The 20,861-nt window shown below is 35.8% G+C and overlaps 1 pseudogene; it reads left to right on the top strand.

The window, feature by feature from the left end:
- Positions 1-603: 603 nt before the first annotated feature.
- LOC131993957 (prolyl 4-hydroxylase subunit alpha-1-like) lies at positions 604-19,148 on the top strand (annotated as a pseudogene).
- The last annotated feature ends 1,713 nt before the right edge of the window (positions 19,149-20,861 follow it).

The following is a 20,861-nucleotide window of genomic DNA, read 5'->3' as shown; positions in this document are numbered from 1 at the left end:
GACAAATTAATGCAGAAAGCCAGGTTATTTCAAAAGGTTCACATCATTTTTCTTACAACTGTAGCTGTTTTATTTTTTTCTATTGTTTTTTGTATCCATGTGTATTATTTTATTCATATTTTTGTCTTATGTTTTGTCTCTAGTTGTAATATTTTTTGTATTTATATTAATGTATTTTTTTTAAACGAAACAGAGAAGAAGAGAAAGTTTCAGATCAATTTTCTGTTTATCGACTAACTGATTCGTTTTTTGTTGAAATGTTTTTCTTTTATCTCTAAACATTGCAACTTTTTTTCTCACACAACTTAAAAATATTTCAGTTTTATTCTTAACATATCGTAACTTTATCCTTGAAACATTGATACTTTTTTATTTTATTTTACTGAAAATACAAATGTATTCTCAAAAAACAACAATTTTCTCAAAATATTAAAACTTTTTCTCAAAATCCATCTTTTATTTTTCTAAATTCCAGAAGTTACATGAACACAAATAGTCGTATTTACCTTTTTAAAATAACATCAATATGATTTAGATTTAAATCAGGAACTGCTGATGATGATTTCTGTGTGTCTCCGTCTGGTTTCTGTCTCTGCAGACTGGATGGCTCTCTGTTGGTTTCTGATCCATGTCCTCCTCTTCACCTCCTCCTCCTCCTCCTCCGCGGCTAACACTGAGTTCTTCACCTCCATCGGTGAGTAAAACCAGTTTCCTTTGACTCGTCTGCTTCACTCTGCGGAGGTAAACTGAGCATTGCTTTCATTGTGTTGTTTTCATTGCAGTAAAAACAGGTTTCATAAGTATTTCTTCTGGAAAGAACCACATACAAAAATACCATCAAAGTTAATTTCTAAACTGAGGAACTTTAAACTGCAGAGGATAAATATGTAAGATTAAGATTTGTATTAATATTTTATGATAAATTAGTTATTGAATATAACTGTATGGGCTTTCATTGATAAGGAAGCCAAAAAGTTAAATAAATTCATACGTAATTAAGTTTTACTAATTTCAGAGAAGGGGTGGGATTAAATTACAAATGAATTAATCTTCCTTTTTTTTTTTTCTTGCTTGCATATATATTCCATGTCTATGCAATTGTATGACAATTTTGCTTTTTTTATTTATAAATTAACAACTTTTTGAAAAGTAAAGATTAGTGTCAATATATTAGAATAAGTCTAAGTAAATAAATAACTGTATATTATTGTATAGTCTTGCATTGATAAGGAAGCTAAATAATTAAATACATAGTTAACTATTACTAATTACGTAGAAGGCGTGGGATTGAATACCAAATTAATTAATCTTTCTTTTTGCTTGAATATGTTTTATTTGTCTGTATGCAATTGTACGACAATTTTGCTTTTTATTTAACATGAAACAATCGTTCACCTACTTATTTAGCTGAAATCTTTAAAAAAAAAAGGGAAAAAAAGTTGATCAGATGTGTTTTCAGGTCACATGACCGACCTGCTGTTCACAGAGAAGGACCTGGTCACCTCCTTAAAGGATTACATCACAGCAGAAGACAGGAGACTGAAGGAAATCAAGAAGTAAGAGACAGACAGAGACACGTTTTTATATAATATATTAGTTTATATTAAATTATAATTATTGTTTAATTCTCACTTTTTGTTTATGAAAAGCACCTTGGCAATATAGCAAATCATCTGATGTCAAAGTCATGTCAAAGAAGAGATGAGAAGTTTTGTTTTGAAACTAAATTTTGAACTGAGCCATGTTGGTTTTGAAAAAGCTGACTCTTCAGAATGAAACAGATCATTTTTCATATATATATATATATATATATATATATATATATATATATATATACGTTTATATATATATAACGTTTAAATTATATACTATTTAATTGAAAACTTAAATAATTAAATAATCTTCATTACTTAAACATTACATGCCCCCTGAAAGACCTCTTGTCCCACCAAAAGACTTCCTGCTCCCCTTAACAACCCATGTCCTCCTAAAGACCACCTGTCCCTCTAAACATCCCCTGTCATCCTAAACAAAAGTTTTTGAATCCAAATCCCAGCATGGATTTTTCTCTGGTGTTCCTCAAGGTGTCCTGCTAAACACCCCTTTTCCCCTGAAGACCGTCTGTCCCCCTAAACTTCCCCTGTCCCCCTAACTAAAACACAATAAACAGGAGGAATGGAGTGGAAGAGGTTAATCTTCAGCCACATTTGGAGGACAGATGAGACAATAGACAGAGAAACTGGGTGTGTCCTCAGTTACTGAGTTTCAGGAAACTTTTTTTTGTTGGTAATGAATCAGCAAATTTTACCTCCGCCCTGTTATACACACTGTTTAAGCAACGTTAAAACACACAACATGTAAAATGAGAAACAGGAGAAAGTTAAACATGAAGCAGCTCCATAGGATTAAAAGAGTACACTCAATATTTTTATGACGCTAAGTCAATAATATAGTTTGTTAAGTGAACTGTTGATTTAATAACTGGTTGAGCCTCCGTTGGCAGCAATAACCTCAACCAAACACTTCTGATAGCTGCTGATCAGACCTGCACAACGTTCAGGAGGCATTTCGGACCATTCTTTGTTACAGAACTGCTTCAGCTCAGATATATTCTTCATCCAGTGGACCTCGTGCGTAAATGCGCACAGCCTCTTCCTCAGTTTGGCGCCTGACCAATGGTCCAGTCCTGATACACTGTTATAGACGTACACGCATGTCACTATTGCCTATGGCAATGGCCTTAACGTTTGCATGTGTATACTGAAATAGCCTAAACTGTCTCATCAGTCTCTCTTTGTAATACATGGACTGCTCGAATTGTGAAGGGAAGCAGCTGTTAAACTAAAAATTTGTCATCATGAAGTAAATAATTATTTGTACATTGAGACGAGCGTGTGCACAGGCGTCTGCTATGTTCGCACGTGGCACGACACTTTTCACCCGTCACCCCTTTATTATCTGGTGTACTCGCAATAGGCGTGTCTGTACGCACGCCGATTTATCAGTCTTCATGCAGGCGCAGACGATGTGGTTAAGGCGTTTTAGTATAGTTCACTGGCATAAAATGCCCCCATACGGCACGAATTACCCCTTGCTGTTTGATTTCCACAAACACTACACAGCGTGTACCTGTATGGTCATGAATGGTAGAATATTACTTAACAGTCGCGTGGTCTTCATGTCACGTATTTGAGGCGTAGTTTTTAGTAGTGTGTGTGTGTGTGTGTGTGTGTGACAAATACATTTCTGTATTTTGGGCGACTATATGGCGTGAACTTTTGTTGTGTTTCCTGCTGAGAAACCTCCTTATTGCCAGTATACTGTAGAAAGCCATCCGTCCTCTGAATGCTCTAGGTCTCTAGTTTGTGGTTGTAAAATTTCATGAGGTCACAGCAGCTCATTTTATACACTGAGCTCAAGTTTCACTGACTAACATCATCACACCTGAATAAAATTGGTCTCATTGAATCCACAAGAGTCTCAGCTTTCCAGTCATACCCGATTCATGCAACTCACAGACTGTGTAATGACCCCAGTCTGCAGAATATTCACATACAATAGGACAGAACAACACATTTGTACTGTGTGTCTTCAGATGGGCGGACAAACTGGACGTCCTCTCTGCAGCGGCCACCCAGGACCCCGAGGGCTTCCTTGGGAACCCGGTGAACGCCTTCAAACTGATGAAGAGACTCAACACAGAGTGGGCGGAGCTGGAGAGCCTGGTGCTGACTGACATGTCGGACGGTAACACACACACACACACACACACACACAGTCGCGGCAATTTTAACAACTGCACTAAGTTAATGGGTGAGCTGGCCAAACACAAAGCACTCAATACTCTGTTCAAAGTTTTATTAGCACATTCGTATTCCATACACCGCACAATTCCGAATGGCTATTTTACAGTACAACAAAGTCCCATACACCGCTCGACTTATATCTGTTGTATTTCCGAACATTGATTCTTCAGCAAGTTTCAATGTGGTCCTATCTTCCTGCCCTATACATCACACCAGGACAGAGCCCACTGGTCTACATGTTCCCCTCAATCATGGTGCTATCAGAGTTAAGTTCACAGAGTGAGTTCCCACAATGCCTTGCGTCTTGAATATCAAGTAGGTCGCCACCTACTTCATGTCCCACCATGCAGGAAACACCAAATTTCCTTGACAACACACACACACACACACACACACACCTCTCACTCTCTGCTTAGAGGAAAGAGGATGTAAATGAATAACTGTCAGGTCCTGATGGTGATGCCAAAAGGCCCTTTAGCTGTTTAAGCAACGTTAAAACACACAACATGTAAAATAAGAAACCGGAGAAAGTTAAACATGAAGCAGCTCCATAGGATTAAAAGAGTACACTCAAGATTTTTATTACACTAAGTCAATAATATAGTTTGTTAAGTGAACTGTTGATTTAATAACTGGTTGAGCCTCCGTTGGCAGCAATAACCTCAACCAAACACTTCTGATAGCTGCTGATCAGACCTGCACAACGTTCAGGAGGCATTTTGGACCATTCTTTGTTACAGAACTGCTTCAGCTCAGACATATTCTTCATCCAGTGGACCTCGTGCGTAAATGCGCACAGCCTCTTCCTCAGTTTGGCGCCTGACCAATGGTCCAGTCCTGATACACTGTTATAGACGTACACGCGTGTCACTATTGTACTAAAGCCAACGCTTCAGAGGCCTTAACGTTTGCGTGTGATCCATCTTATTTAATTACCTACTGCCAGAGACGCTGACTGTTCCTCCTCTCCTTCGTTTTCTTCAGTGTTCATCTCTAACCTCACCATCCAGAGGCAGCACTTCCCCAACAGCGACGACCAGACCGGTGCCGCCAAAGCTCTGATGCGGCTGCAGGACACGTACCAGCTGGACACACACACCATCGCCACCGGAGCGCTGCCCGGTCAGCAGAAACATTATTATACACACCTGCTATGATAATTAGATAATTAGAGACGGTTTACAATACTATTGGGAGAAATTTACAAGAAAGAAAGTCTTAATATGATCATAAAGCCATAATATAAAATGTAATATTTCAAGAATTAAGTTCAAAGTATATTTTTCTTATCTGCAAACCTTCTGTTAGGCAGGCATAAAAATTGAAAATATTAAAGAAATCAAACTACTTTTTAAAGTGCGTTCTTATATAGTACATCTCAGAAATGTAAAATAGTATTTGTTCTTTTTAATTGAAGTGATTTGTTAGACAAAAGTCAATCTTCCGTCCAAACGTGATACAAAACATATTATTATTTATTAGAATTAATATGTATTAAAGCATTTATTTATGTACAATGAATAATTTAAATTATTTATTATTATTTTAAAAAAAATGTATTCTAATACTGCAGGTATTAAGACAATTCTGACATAACAATGAATATTTTACCCACTTCAGACCTCTAATACAGATTAAAAATATATATTTTAATATTATCTTATATTTTAAAAAATCTGATGTAATCATGGATATTTTTTACCTCTTCAAACCACTAGTGAATTATTAAAAATGGGTTATATTTGGTGGATCTAGAGGAACTGGAGTGGAGGAATAAAGATAAATATTTACTGAGAATATTACTGGTGGCCTGTAAGAAATCAATAACGAAGAAATGGCTGAAGAGGGAGGCACTAGTGCAGATGAATGGATTGATATTGTGTACAGCATCTTTGTAATGGAAAAAATGACTTTCAATTTAAGAACACAAAAAGATTACATATGGATTACATATGGATATAAAACTGGATTTCAGGAAATCTCAGATTGGACTATCAGAATACTTTCATTTCTTTGTACCTTTCTTATCCCCTTTTGTACGCTTTTACTTTTCCCTTGATATTTTCTGTATTTGTCTATAGGTCTTCATGTTGATTGTTTGTTTGTTCATTTCCATGTAAAATCAAAAACCAATAAAAAGTAAATGACAAAATATACATATATATATATATATAATATTTATATATATAATATATATATATAAATATATATATATATATATATATATATATATATATATATTAATATATATATTATATGATAATAAAAAAAAAAAACTTAAACTGAAAACTTTAACCATGATTATTTTTTATTTTATTTATTTAACCTTTATTTAACCAGGGAATATCCCATTGAACCTCTTTTTCAAGGGAGCCCTGGCCAAGAGGCAGCAAACACAAAATAGAGTTACATATTTACATAAGATACAGACCTTAAACGCGTCATGAGAAACAAGTATTGTGGAATTGGCCTCAATAACTCTTAGTTTGGATTTAAAAGTGCTCAAAGAAACAAAGTCATTTAGTTTCCAGTCTTTCTGGAGCATATTCCAGCATAAGGTGCAGAGTAAACAAATGCCCTTTTACTCAACTCCGTACGAGCAGAAGGGACAGAAAGCAACAATTGATCTTGTGAACGAAGAGAATAAGATCCTGCATTTCTCACAGTAATTAAGGTGCAAAAGTACGAAGGCAGCAGTCCCAATATTGCCTTATAAATGAAAGTACACCAATGACTAGCCCTTCGAGTGGCCAGAGCAGGCCATCCTACCTGAGAGTATAATTCACAATGGTTTAAAAATCCACCGAGGGAGTATTTAATTTTTGCGCTACCTTTGCACATCAGACAAGCCTCCTCACTGTCCATTCTTAAAAGTCATCTTAAAACCTATTTTTATTCCTTGGCTTTTAACCACGCATGAGACTCTGCTCTTGTTTTTAGTGTTTTATGGTTTGCTTTTATTTGTTGTTTTTTAAATTGTCTTTTAAAAAGCAATGAATCTATTTATTATAGTGTTTATTTCCTGTTTTATTTATTTCATTGTCTCTTGTTCTGTTTGTTTATGTACAGCACTTTGTTGCGGCTGTGGTTGTTTTAAAGTGCTTTACAAATAAAGTTGAGTTGAGTTGAGTCCCTGTCTCTCTCTCTCGCCGTCTCAGGCTCGTCCTCCGCCACCTCTCCCCACAGCTCTCTGACTGTGGACGACTGCTACGACCTCGGGAAGGTGGCGTACTCGGAGGCGGACTACTACCACACAGAGCTGTGGATGGTTCAGGCCCTGAAGCAACTGGACGAGGGCGAGGCGTCCGGCACCGTGGACGCTGTCACCATCCTGGACTACCTGAGCTACTCTGTCTACCAGCAGGGGGAGCTGGAGACAGCGCTGGCCTTCACCCGCAGGCTGCTGCAGCTCGGTCAGTCCACCCCTGTTTATTTTGGCTTTTAAGCCCGCAAGACATAAAATTAGATGTTTACCGTTTGGTGATTTAGGATTTATAAAAATGAAGAACCTCATTCGACAGCATCTTTTTCTAGTTTTACAATAAAAATCAGAATTTTGAGGTGTTTTTTTTTAAGGCGGTGAAAATCAATAAATGTACATGCCATTAAACATACCAAAAATAATATTAAACATTAATTTTAACCAATTAGCCATTAATTAATTGACAATAATAAGACAATATTAAAGAAATAAGTTTGGGAAAAAATGCAAAGGAGAAATAATGCTTAAATGAATACATATAACAATGCAAATTATAAAATAAATGTATCTATAAAGAAATTAAATTAATTTAAAAAAGAAAGTTAAAAATAGAGAAGTTAATTCAACGGTGTATAAATAAAGAAGCAGATGACAACAGAAATATCAATTCATGTCACATTTGTGAATTTATTAATGCCCATATTTAATTTTAATATTATTGCTGGTACATTTAATGGCACATTTGTTTAATTATCCAGTTGTTGTTTTTTGTGGTAACACACATTTTAACATAATTTGTCCAGTTTTGAATACATTTTTTTAGATTCATGTTCTCAACATCTATTTATTAAATAATTCTGTTTAGACTGGAAAATTTGAATTTAAAAAAGCATTTCACAATTTTGTCTTTAAGATTTTCAGTGTGAATCAAAATTTAAAGTGTGTTTTTTTGTTTTAGTCTTGAAGTAGACTGTCTAATGAACAAGAAAAACAAAATGTATATATTAATTAACCTATAAAACATTGAGGACAACAGAATTGACATCCATGTTGACCTTCACTGACGTCTGACTGAACTCTTTGTGATTCTGTCCGCTCAGACCCGAATCACCAGCAAGCCAACGGGAACCTGAAGTACTTTGAGTATCAGTTGGCCAAGCAGCAGAAGGTGGAGGAGAGCGAGGAGGAGAGCAAGGAGGACGCGCGGTTGAGGAGGGAGACCCGGGGTCAACCCGCCGACTACCTGCCAGTGAAGAAGAAGTATGAACAGCTGTGTCGCGGCGAGGGCCTCGGGATGGTAAGGAAACAAACTTTACTGTTCAAGTACAGAATATGAGATAAGGAGGCAGTCATTTTGCACTAGAAAAGGAGTATTTATTGAAAAAAAATGATTGCACTTAAAATTCTATAAATGTTTTACTTAAAACATATAACTATATAAATATAGTTATTTTACTCAAATAAAAATAGTGATTGCACTAGAATAAAAATGAGTTCACTTGAATTTAAATAATTATTGCACTAGTATGATTTTTATTTTTCACTAGAAAAAGAATATTTGTTTCACAAGAATTAATATAATTATTTAATTTGAATAAAAATAATAATTGGAGTAGAATATGGGTATTTGTTGCACAGGAATAAATTGTATTATTGCATCAGAATTAATAAATTATTTCTCTCGAATAAATATAATTATTGCACTGCAAAAAGTATTTGTTGCACAAAGATGAATGTAAATTATTGCACTAGTAGGAGTGTGATTTTGCACTAGAAAAATAATATCTATTGCACAAAAACAAAATGATATCATTGCAATATTAATATAACTTTCACTAATAATTGCACTAGAATAAGGGTATTTATTACACAGAAACAAATATAAATGATTGCACTGGAATAAGAATATGTACTACATAGAATTTAATTTAATTATTTCACTGGAATTAATATAATAATTCCACAAGAATAAAATTATTCATTGCACAAAAATAAATGTAAATTATTGCACTATAATTAGAATATTTATTGCACCAGAATACATTTAATTATTCCGATTTAATTTATCCTTCTGCCTTTGAAACACATAAATGCTCTCATCTGTTCACTTGCTTGTCTTTTCTGTCAGTCTGCTCGCAGGCAGAGCCGCCTCTTCTGCCGTTACTACGACAACAACCGGCACCCGAAATATGTGATCGGTCCGGTGAAGCAGGAGGACGAGTGGGACGGCCCCCGCATCGTCCGATACCACAACATCGCGTCGGACGCAGAGCTCGAGAAGATTAAAGAGCTCGCCAAACCTCGGGTGAGTCCACATGTCACCTCACAATCTATAAACAAACAAACAAACAGTTTACCTGTGGAGGTTCTCACCAAAAAGTAAATAAAAATGTATATGGAGGACAGAAGCTGCCAAAATGAAAATTAAATAAAGGACTTGATAAATAAATGAATACACTATTCAATATTTTTAATTATTAATATTTATTTTTTTAAATGTATTTACATAAATTAATTGATTAAAAAAAATAATAAATACATGTAAAAATACATTTAAAATACATTCAAAATAATAAATGAATACATTTAAGAATGAATAAAAAGTAGATAAAATGCCATAACTTTGAAATACATATAATGGCATATAAATTAATTTATTGAGCTATTTTTTGTTTTTTATAAATAAATAAATACATAAATGTAAAAATACAAAAAAAAACTTTCAAAAATGTATGTATATGTATATATATATATATATATATATATATATATATATATATATATATATACATATATATATATATATATATACATTAGGGCCAGGACTATAATGCGTTAATTAAGATTAATTAATTACACAAAAATGAACGCGTTAAAAAGATTGACGCATTTTAATCGTACCTATTTTTGCACCGTGGAGCGTTTCTCACTGGATGAGTTTCAGGCGGACCGATTATACTGGAGCACCAACTAGCGTTGATGAGTTCAGACAACAACAAACCACAGTGAACATGAAGGAAGAAGCTGATGAGACCTTTGGTTGGCCCCGTGGATGATGGGACATTTAGTTACTAAAAACCAACGGATGGAAGCGTCGATAAGAGCATGGTTGTGTTGCTATGCAACAAGGAATTCACATATCACCGCAGCACATCGAGCCTCAAGTATCACCTCAATGCTAAACATATAGCAGCTAGCGGCTAGTGTGGTAGCTAGCGTGGATTGTGTTTTTCTTAAAAAACCAAAGTATTCTAGTTTACAGAAGGTCTACCTACCTATAGGCTACCTGGATTTATGAAATGTACTATATTTCTAAATATGCTATTGCTACACTTAATGGCAAAAATTGCACTGGTCTGTTGGACTTGAACAAAAATAAACAATATTTTTGTTGCTTAAGCTTATGTATTCAGTCATTATTCAATGGTATACTAAAAATCCATGTGAAAAAAATTACTTCTCACTGTTCTCAGGTCAAATATTTATATGCGATTAAAATGCGATTAATTTCGATTAATTAATTACAAAGCCTCTAATTGATTAGATTATTTTTTTTAATCGAGTCCCGGCCCTAATATATATATATATATATATATATATATATATATATATATATATATATATATATATATATATATTAGCAATTAAAACCATTTGTCACATCAATCAATATTGGTTCATACATTATTTTAAGAATATTTTTTGTTACATTTAATGGCATATTTATTTATTTATCAAGTCAATTTTTGCAGTTTGCGTGATATACAGTCATAAAGTTGGTCCATGTGTCTGTGTAAATGAGTGTGTGTGGGTCAGGGAGTGTGTGTCTCCCTGTAACTGTCGGCCGATTGGCTCCACAGCTGCGTCGGGCCACCATCTCCAACCCTCACTGGTACCATGGAGACGGCCCACTACCAGTAAGATAAGTAAGGTACCACTATCAGTAAGAGGTAAGAGCTGTTGGAGCTGGAAGGACGTCCACAGGGAGACAGCCGCCGTCTCACCCCCACTGTGTCCCCCAAGATGTCCCCCCCTCTGGGTCAGCTGCTCTGCTGACACACAATTAAACAGCCATGTAATGTAAATAATGATAATTTATTAGTTATGTTAATGTTAATTTATTAATAGTAATGTTGAGGTTTGGTGTCACTTTGGGCTCAATTTCTCACAATTCTTTACATAAAAAAAAAAAAAAAAGAAACATATGTAAAAAGAAAATACATTTCTAATAAATAAATAAAAATGCAAAAATGAATAAATTAATTTAAGGAATTCTCAAAAATAATTAAATAAAAGGGAGAATGAAATAGAAAAGTTAATTTAATACGATTCATTTGATTTATTCCTACATTTATTTTCACTGTTATTTTTGGTGCATTTAATGGCATATTAATTAATTAATTGATTAAACCATTTATTTATTTTTATCAATTAAAAAGTGTATAAATTGTCACACCACTTCACACTATTTTTACAAACCAAACCAAAGAATCAATCAATCGATTAACATTTTTAATTCTTTAAATACTTTTTTTTACTGCAGTAAATTACCTCAGTCCTCCCTCCGCCTCTGTCAGAGTCTGTATTTATTAAACTCTTGACCTGTGAGCAGGAAACAGAGCTGATGTTTAAACTCTCTGTCCAGAAACTCTCGTTGCTTCCCTGAATGCAGCGTCTCTGTGTCAGCTAGTGACCTGTCTCTCTCTCTGTCTCTCTCTCTGTCTCTCTCTCTGTCTCTGTCACATTAATGTGAGCTAGCTCAGACGTGCTATGGTGCATCACTCTCATACAGGCAAAGCGACCACGGCCGATTACAGAATCTCCAAGAGGTAAGAAGAGCTGGACGTCACACAGAAGGCTCACCAAAATCACTAATATTATATAATGTAAATAAAATTTGACTTAATCATGGATATGTTTACCTCTTCAGGCCTCTAATAAAGTATGAAATAATATATTCAAATATTATATAATAACAAAAAATAGTCGTGGATATTTTTTATTCTTCCTGCCTCTCGTAAATGATTTCTAAAATGACCTCCCATAGAGAAACAGTGTGGATCTCCAGTGGAGGGTGGTGCGTCGGGCCCTGGCTACAAACAGACGGTCGAGCAGGAAGTCACTTTTTGTTTTTGTCAGACTGAGGAAACATTACAACACCTGTGGCTTGGCTGTCCCAGACTGGCTTCACTTTTCTCTGTGCTGCAGCAGTGGCTTGAACAAACTTAAAAAGACAGACTGTTTATTTTTAGTCCAAGATATTCTGCAGCACAGCGTAGGAGCATTTGTCTGGTTAACTTTCTGATAGCGAAGATAGCGATGTGGCTCAACAAGATGAATGAGACGGGCTCTTTTGTGTAGGGTAGATCACGGGGACAAAAGGGGAGAAGGTTGTATGTTTTTGGTTTAAATATAATTTCTTGATGTGTTGTATTGTAAATGATAAATTGGTCTCCTCCTCTCCTCTCCTCTCCTCTCCTCTCCTCTCCTCTCCTCTCCTCTCCTCTCCTCTCCTCTCCTCCCCTCCCCTCTCCTCTCCTCTCCTCTCCTCTCCTCTCCTCTCCTCTCCTCTCCTCTCAGTGCGGGGCTCGGAGCGTTTGAGCACCCAGTTGTGGACCGAATCAACCAGAGGATCGAGGACCTCACCGGCCTGGACGTGACCACAGCAGAACAGCTGCAGGTAACGCTCAATAAAATCATTAAAATTATTCCTCACCCTTAATGGTGTGTTGCCAGACGTTTATTTAATCGTAATGTTTAGTTTAGATTGTTGATAACTTCTGTCTCTGCAGGTGGCGAACTACGGAGTGGGAGGACAGTACGAGCCACACTTTGACTTTGGACGGGTAAATAAAAGATTTCCTGAACTGTTTGTGTCTTTGTTTACATATACAGTTGAAACCAGAAGTTTACATACACTGTATAAAAAGACACATATGCTTTAACAGTTTTGTCAGACCACAGGACATGTCTCCAAAAACTTTTCTCCAAATTACTTTGAAGAAAGTAATAAAAAATTGTCTAAAAAAAATCCTTCTCTCATTATTCTGGCATTTAGCAAATAGAAATAATTTTGGTAATCCTAATGGACCTAAAACAGGAAAAGTGATTCTCTTATTTCACAGTGACAGTGAGAAAAAAGCATATGTGTCTTTTTATATAGTGTATGTAAACTTCTGGTTTCAACTGTAGTTCATCTTTAAAAACTCTGAACCACATGTTGAGAACCTCTGGCTTGTGTGTTCTCCATCGTTACTGTTTGTCATGTTTTCTTCAGAAAGATGAACCAGATGCTTTCGAAGATTTGGGGACAGGAAACAGAATCGCTACCTGGCTGCTTTACGTCAGTAATATTTATTATTACATGATTATGAGATGATTATTTAATTATAATTAATAATGTCCTGCTGCAGCTGATGAATAATAAATAAATTATTTTAATGATTATGATTTATTATGTGCTGCAGCTGATGGATAATAAATAAATGTTAAATGATTATTAATGATGATTATTTAATTATTATTTATAATGTAATGCTGCAGCTGATGGTTAAAAAATAAATGAATTCAATTACCATCAATGATTTAACGCAGCTGATAGATAATAAATAAATGTATTAAATTATTATTAACGATAATTATTATTATTATGTATTATGTGCTACTGCAGCTGATGGATAATAAATAAATGAAAATAATTACCATTAATGATGAATAAATGCAGCTGATAGATAATAAATAAATGTATTAAACGATTATTAATGATGATGAAAGACAATAAATAAATGTCTCCTCCTGCAGATGAGCGACGTACAGGCAGGGGGCGCCACAGTCTTCACTGACATCGGAGCTGCTGTTTGGCCCAAAAAGGTAAAAAATAATTTATTATCAACGAAGACAAAAAAAAAGACGAAAACAGAAAATAAGTTAAAACCAGTTAATTAATCTAGAATTGTTGCTTCAAAAATACAAAAGTTTTGGAAAATAATAAAATAAATTATAATTATAACAATAAAATTATAATACAAATAAATAAATAAATACCACCAACTCTGCTTGAGATGTGTCGTGAGTCTTTAGTTAGCGGATCCCTTCCTCCTTCTCTAAATACAGCAGTAATTACTTTGTTTTTCAAGCCAGGGAAGACACCCACTCTCTGTGGATCTTACAGACCAATTCACTGCTTAATAATGATCTCAGAATTGTTTGTAAAGTATTAGCTGGACGGCTTGAACTGAGTTTGCTGGAAATAATTCACCCTGACCAGAATGACTTTGTGCAGGGAAGGCAGGGCTTTCACAATATCCGTAGAGTACTTAATATAGTGTTTTTAGTAAGTCTGGCTGTACAGACACTGCCATTCTGTCATTGGATGCCGAGAAGGCCTTTGACAGGGTGGAGTGGCTGTATTTATTTGAGACTCTGCAAAGGTTTGGTATAGGGGGGACATTTCTTGGCTGGATTCGACTTCTTTATGCTGCTCCACAGGCTGTAGTTTTAACAAATGGGTTATTTTCAACACCTTTTGAACTGCAGCGGGGGACAAGACAGGGTTGTCCCCTGTCCCCCCTGTTATTTACCCTTGCTATCGAGCCACTTGCTATGGCGATTTGAAAAAACACCGACCTGAATGGAATAAAGATAGGAGATATCGAACATCGCATAGCTTTATATGCAGATGATGTAATTCTGTTCTGCTCTAACTTGAAACAGACTCTAACTACTTTGCTTTCTCTCACAAACACTTTTGGGGTCTTTGCAGGCTACAAAATAAATAGCACCAAATCAGTAATATTATTTATGAACGAAATTTGAGAGACTCAACCCTCCAATTCATACTTACTTTATGGTTTCATTGAAAGGCTTTGTGTATTTGGGTGTGATGATCCCTCCTACCATTGACAAAATTGTCCCAGTGAACTACAATCCCTAACAGATAGAGTTACAGAGCTCATAAACAGGTGGACAAGATTACCTATGTCTATGATCGGGCGCATCAATGTTTTGAAAATGTCGATTTTACCCAAGTATTTGTATCTTTTCCAATCTATTCCACTTGCTCCCCCGCTTTCTTTTTCCCGGTCACTTGAAAAGCTCTTCTCCTCCTTCATTTGGAACAACAGGCGTCCCAGGCTTAGGCTCACATTGTTATATCTACCATATGATAGAGGTGGATTACAGCTACCAAATCTTATGTGGTATTAATGGGCAACTCAAATCATCTTGTGAAGGACCATCTCCCAGCCTGGGTTTCAAATGAATCTCAGGCCCCGTTTACACGAGGACGCTTGCGGGTAAAAACGACAAAATATTTTATCAGAAGTGCCTTTCGTTTAGACAGTGACGGCGTTTTTGGGGCTTAAAAACGCAAAAATCTGAAACCACCTTCCAAAGTGGAAAAGTTGAATCCGCTCCGCCGTAGCGTGTCGTCTACACTGCCAAGACGCAAAACTCTGCTCAGATCTGCTCACGTCACGTATGTGTTTACGTCACATACATGCTCCAGTACAGGGAAATAAACAAACATGTGGGATTATTTCCATACGTCGGACCTTCAAGCTGCTTTTGCAGCTCTAATAAACTTACAGGAGTCTTTCCACCAAATGTACAGGATATGTACAGATAGTATTAGTGAACAGAGAAGGATCTGGAATTACCTCCATCACATTTTGGATGCACCGATTGGTGGGAGGCGAGCCAGACGGCTTTGGACCTGGGAGATCTAGTGGATGGTGGAGAACTTTGTGGAAGGAGTAGCTGATGAAAATACGTGGCGTAAAAACTTCCACATGCCCAAAGATGCTCTTATGGCTTTAAGTGATGCCGCCTGGCTGCATACAATCCAATTCACACACTTTTGCGTCACCGTATGCAGCAGATTTCCTCCCTAAAACGCTCGTCTAAACGCCAAATAAAAAGTGAAGACGTGACGCCACTTTTGCGTCTTCTGTTCAGACCGTCATCATGTAAACGTAGCCTCACTCAATTAATATTCCTTTGAATTTGTATTTATATTCAGCCAACAAAAACAAATTAATCAAACAGACCAAAATCCCCTTCCTCAAAAATACAGTAATGATTTCGCACAGTGCTTTTTTCAGCCTGGAAGAGCAGACAGCGGGTTTAAAATCTGGTCATCTCGAGGTGTAGCTAAAATAGCTGACCTCTTTAAAGACAATCATACTTTCATGTCTTTCGAGGAACTTAAGGCCACGTATTAAATACATTGAAAACACTTCTTTAAATATCTTCAATTGAGAAGTTTCATACTGTCCGGGCAATGTAATAGGTTGAAACTTCCCCAACTATCTACTCTTGAAGACTTTTTGATGAGGTTTTCAGACTCCAAGGGGTAGGTATCCTTTCTTTATAATTTATTTGTAAGTAAATCCAAAGAGTCATCACAAAACATATTACAATCATGGAGATCCGATGTGCAAGAAAATCTAACAGAGGAAGAATGGGCTGGAGCTTGTTTAACAGCTCAAACTCAAACTGTGAATACAAACTCTAAATTACTACAATACAAATGGATAAGCAGACAGTATATAACCCAGAGTAAGCTGCGCCTTTTTAACCCAAATACTGGCATTAAATGTAAGCAACAAAAAGGTTCTTTATTCCATTGCATGTGGGAATGCCCTCTTATACTCTCATTTTGGGAAAAAGTGTTGAACCTGGCCAGTCGAATTATTGAAAAAGAAGTACCTCTCAAACCAAAGTTATGCTTACTGAATATTTACCCGGACAACTTTGTGACCTCCAAAAATGAAAAATCCTTACTCAATATTTGTTTTCTGGAAGCTAAAATATTTATAGCCTGCTCATGGAAAAGGGATAAACCTTGTACTACTTGTACTACTACTTTCTACTTGGCTTCAGAAAAGATAAGCTACACCACGAAAAAACAAGCTTGACAAGTTTTGGAAAATCTGAAAGCTTTTCTATAATTTCCTTGTGTGTGTGTGTGTGTGTGTGTGTGTGTGTGCATTTTTTTCATCATCACTATTGCTATCATTATTGTTGTTGTTTTCTTTTATGTGCCTTCTTGTTCTATGTTGTTCACCGTTTGTAAATTAACGAAATGTGCAATAAACATGTTTAAAAATAAATAAATACCATGTCTCAGTGTGACATTTGATTAATGGATCCACACATTTTTTAATAAATTAAAAAAATTAAAACAGCAAGGTGTCACTGTGTTGCCTTCAGGGGACGGCGGTGTTCTGGTACAATCTGTTCCCCAGTGGAGAAGGAGACTATCGGACCCGACACGCCGCCTGTCCCGTTCTGCTCGGCAACAAGTGGGGTAAGCTCAACAATTCAGATGTGATGATGAAAAGCTTTTGAGAGTCTGGAAATATTTGGTTTGGGTGCCTTAAAAGTGCTTGAATTTAACTTCTTAGAAACTTGTACGAAATCTTATTTTTACATGTGGTTCCTGAACTCATCGTCTGTCCGTTCACAGTGTCCAATAAATGGATCCATGAACGAGGGCAGGAGTTCAGGAGGCGCTGTGGCCTCCGCCAGACTGACTGACCTCCTTCTCTCTCCTCCTCCTCCTCCTCCTCCTCCTCCTCCTCCTTTCTCCAAACTGCTGATTCTGTGGCTGCACATGTGATCTGATTCACTTTTCCCTGAACAGTGAGTGTGAGGGGTGAATTTTCAAAGAATGGATTGATTTGCAATGAGGCTCATTTGCATAGGAAAGGGCCGATTTTGCACCAAATGTATGCACATTTACCTCATTTAAATATGTGCAAATAAATCTGGAGCAACGAGACGCAATATGCTTGGCAGTGCAGCTAGGGGTGCAATTCACTCTTTGAGAGTACTTTGACAATTACACGTTTTTTTCCCTTGTTTGCACATATTTTGCAGCCGCAAAAGCCTCTCAACCCCTTTGTTAATTCAGTTGTGTGTGTGTGTGTGTGTGTGGTCAAACAGCAGATATGACTCCGTCACTCACATGTGTTAGATCACAAAAAGCTTTTTATTTTTTATGTTTATTCACACTGTGAATACCTTCAGTCTGATATATTAACCCTCTGAACCCCAAGCAATTTCAGATCACATTTTCCTTGTTTTTTACTTCAAAATATATAAAATATATATAAACTCTGTAAGTCCTGCAGCAATATGGAATCAGCACAAACATGGCTGGAAGTGGGAACGACTCAAACATGTCTGTTGTGCAGAATAACACAGTTATAATGACGTAAATCATAATTTAAGGAAAAAGTTTAATTTTTAAAAATTGCAAAAGGAAAATATTTAAAAATAAATGCATCAGTAATGTGAATAAATTAATTAATGGAAAACTAAATAAATACATTTACAAATAGCTAGAAAAAAAATCTATAAATAATATGATATAGGAATAGTGTTAAATATTAAATTAATAAAAAATAAAATAATATATGGAAAAATTTATTTTACATTTTATATAAAAAAAATTAAATACATTAATAAATGGAAAATTAAATTGGAGTAAATAAATAAAGGTTTTTTTGTTTTTTGCTCATAAGTGATGACATGTATGATAAAATTATTTTGTTTTGTGGGAAAATGTTAATAAGCAGTTATTATTTTTTTTTAATCCTTGTTATATTACACATTAAACCAACAAAATCAGACAGTCAAATTAATGTTGAATTAAGTAGAAAAGTAAAAATTTTTAGTAAAAATACAGAATAAAGAGATTTTGATGAAATGATCAGGAAAAATAACCAAATTGTATCTAAAAATATATTTCAAGCTCAGGTTTAATTCTTTATTTCTGACAGAAGAGTTGGTCACACACAAGGGCCATCAGTAATTTGAGAATCCGGCGATAATTTTATCATTCTTTTTAAAGTTTGATAGATGTCATTTTGATGATTTCTTTTTTTAATCTAATTTTATGTTGGTGGGTTTGTGGGGTTCAGAGGATTAAAGAAGGTGTTTGAAGTTACTTTCCACAAAAACCACTCCGTCACACGTTGTTTCATAATAATATAAAGTACCACAGTGTAGAAATACTCTGTCTCAAGTAAAAGTACACATTTGATACTGATTGTGTCACTCCGTCCTCCCATCATGACCTCCTCCTCCCACTCTGAATGCTGACACCCCTCTTCTCCACCAATACAATCTCTGTGTGTGTGTGTGTGTGTGTGTGTGTGTGTGTGTGTGTGTGTGTGTGTGTGTGTGTGTGTGTGTGTTTGTACTTCCTACATAGTGAGGACCGGAAAACACATTTTTAACCAACGGAGTGAGGACATTTTTGCAACATTGCGACATTTCGGCCGGTCCTCACTTCTTTAGAAGCCTTTTTTGAGATTTCAGACTTTGGTTTAAGGTTACATGATAATGATAATAACTGAAACTTTATTGTATGGTTACAAAACTAACTAAAATTATAGTGAAAGTGTGTGAAGTGTGTGAAGTGTGTGAAGTGTGTGTGTGTGTGTGTGTGTGTGCGTGTGTGTGTGTGCGTGCGTGCGTGTGTGTGTGTGTGTGTGTGTGTGTGCGTGCGTGTGTGTGTCTGAGGCTATTTCAGCCTGGAGGTCGTTCACTGACAAACACTGGCTGATGACATTTAAAGGAGGCGTGCTCTGTGACTGTTGTCCTCTTGCTTCTCCTTGTCATGTTGAGGGTCGTTTCCCCCTTTAATCCTAATTATAACAGTCGTCACATGAACGCATCACGAGTGCAGATATTTTTAAATCATGTTTGTTGATCTCTTTAAAAAAAGTTGCTCTGATTTCTTCACATGACATCAATCCTGAAGTCACATATGTTCATATGTTCTCAATCATATTTTGTTTTGATTCTTTTTCTGATTTTCCTGGACATGTGTTGCCTTTCAGCGCCCTCAGGTGGTGGAAAAATCCTACAACATCCTGACATTAATGCAGCTTTTCAGTGTTTGGGCCATAATTGTTAAAGACTAAAATGCCATTAATACAACGAAAAACTTGAACAGAATTTCAACTTTTAAATACTGAGGGGGCATGTTAATGTACCTGTGACCAAGGTAAAGCTCCATCAGGTACAGAGCACACAGCAGACTGTACAAAGTCATTCTGTTATTTGCCTTCACACACACAAACACAACTGTATTCCTGGGTTGACACTATCTGTCTCAGGGTTTTTTAGGTGCCATTATCATTATATTCATGAGATTAAACATGACTTCCATTAGGGGGGAAATAGAAACTGAAATAATCGAACTTGTAAAACTAGATTTTAATAAAGGACTCTAAAAGTCTATGATTTCTCTTTGTGCAACACTAAAATCCCTGTCTGTACCATAGACTGTATAAATAAGATCTGTACATAATGGTGGATTTATCTGTGTATCTGTGAGACATCTACAGCTTTACATTTGTCCACTTATAGTACAAGAATTATTAGGACACTGTAGCCATAACATATTTTCTAAAGACAAGAGAGGTTACATTCAGTATATGGAAGTGGTGAATATGAGTGTTGTGTGATCTCTGCAGCTGCAGAAATGAAGTCTGATCAGCATGTTATCATTTCTCTAAAACTCCCTCACTTTTAGTAAATAAATACAGCTAATGCTGAGTTATAAGGTTTGAAATATTTACAAATGTGTCACTTTTAGACAGCCTTACTTTCTTTACTAAAGGACAGTATGTAGTAGCATCAAACTGCCTTTGAACTCAGTGAGTTTTCTTAAATATGTAATGGAATTAAATGTGCAATATGTAAATATGTTGTGAAATAAGCAGGAATACTTTGGTGACAACATCAGTTAACATATAGTCTTCGTTGTGATTTTACATGTATTAGTGTTTGTCATGTGTTTGGCCTCATATTGTGACATGAACATTTGATATAAATAC

Source organism: Centropristis striata, chromosome 20, assembly GCF_030273125.1.
Source record: "Centropristis striata isolate RG_2023a ecotype Rhode Island chromosome 20, C.striata_1.0, whole genome shotgun sequence".
Lineage (NCBI taxonomy): Eukaryota > Metazoa > Chordata > Actinopteri > Perciformes > Serranidae > Centropristis > Centropristis striata.
Note: the sequence above shows the minus strand (reverse complement) of the source record. Positions and strands in the feature narration are given on the sequence as shown.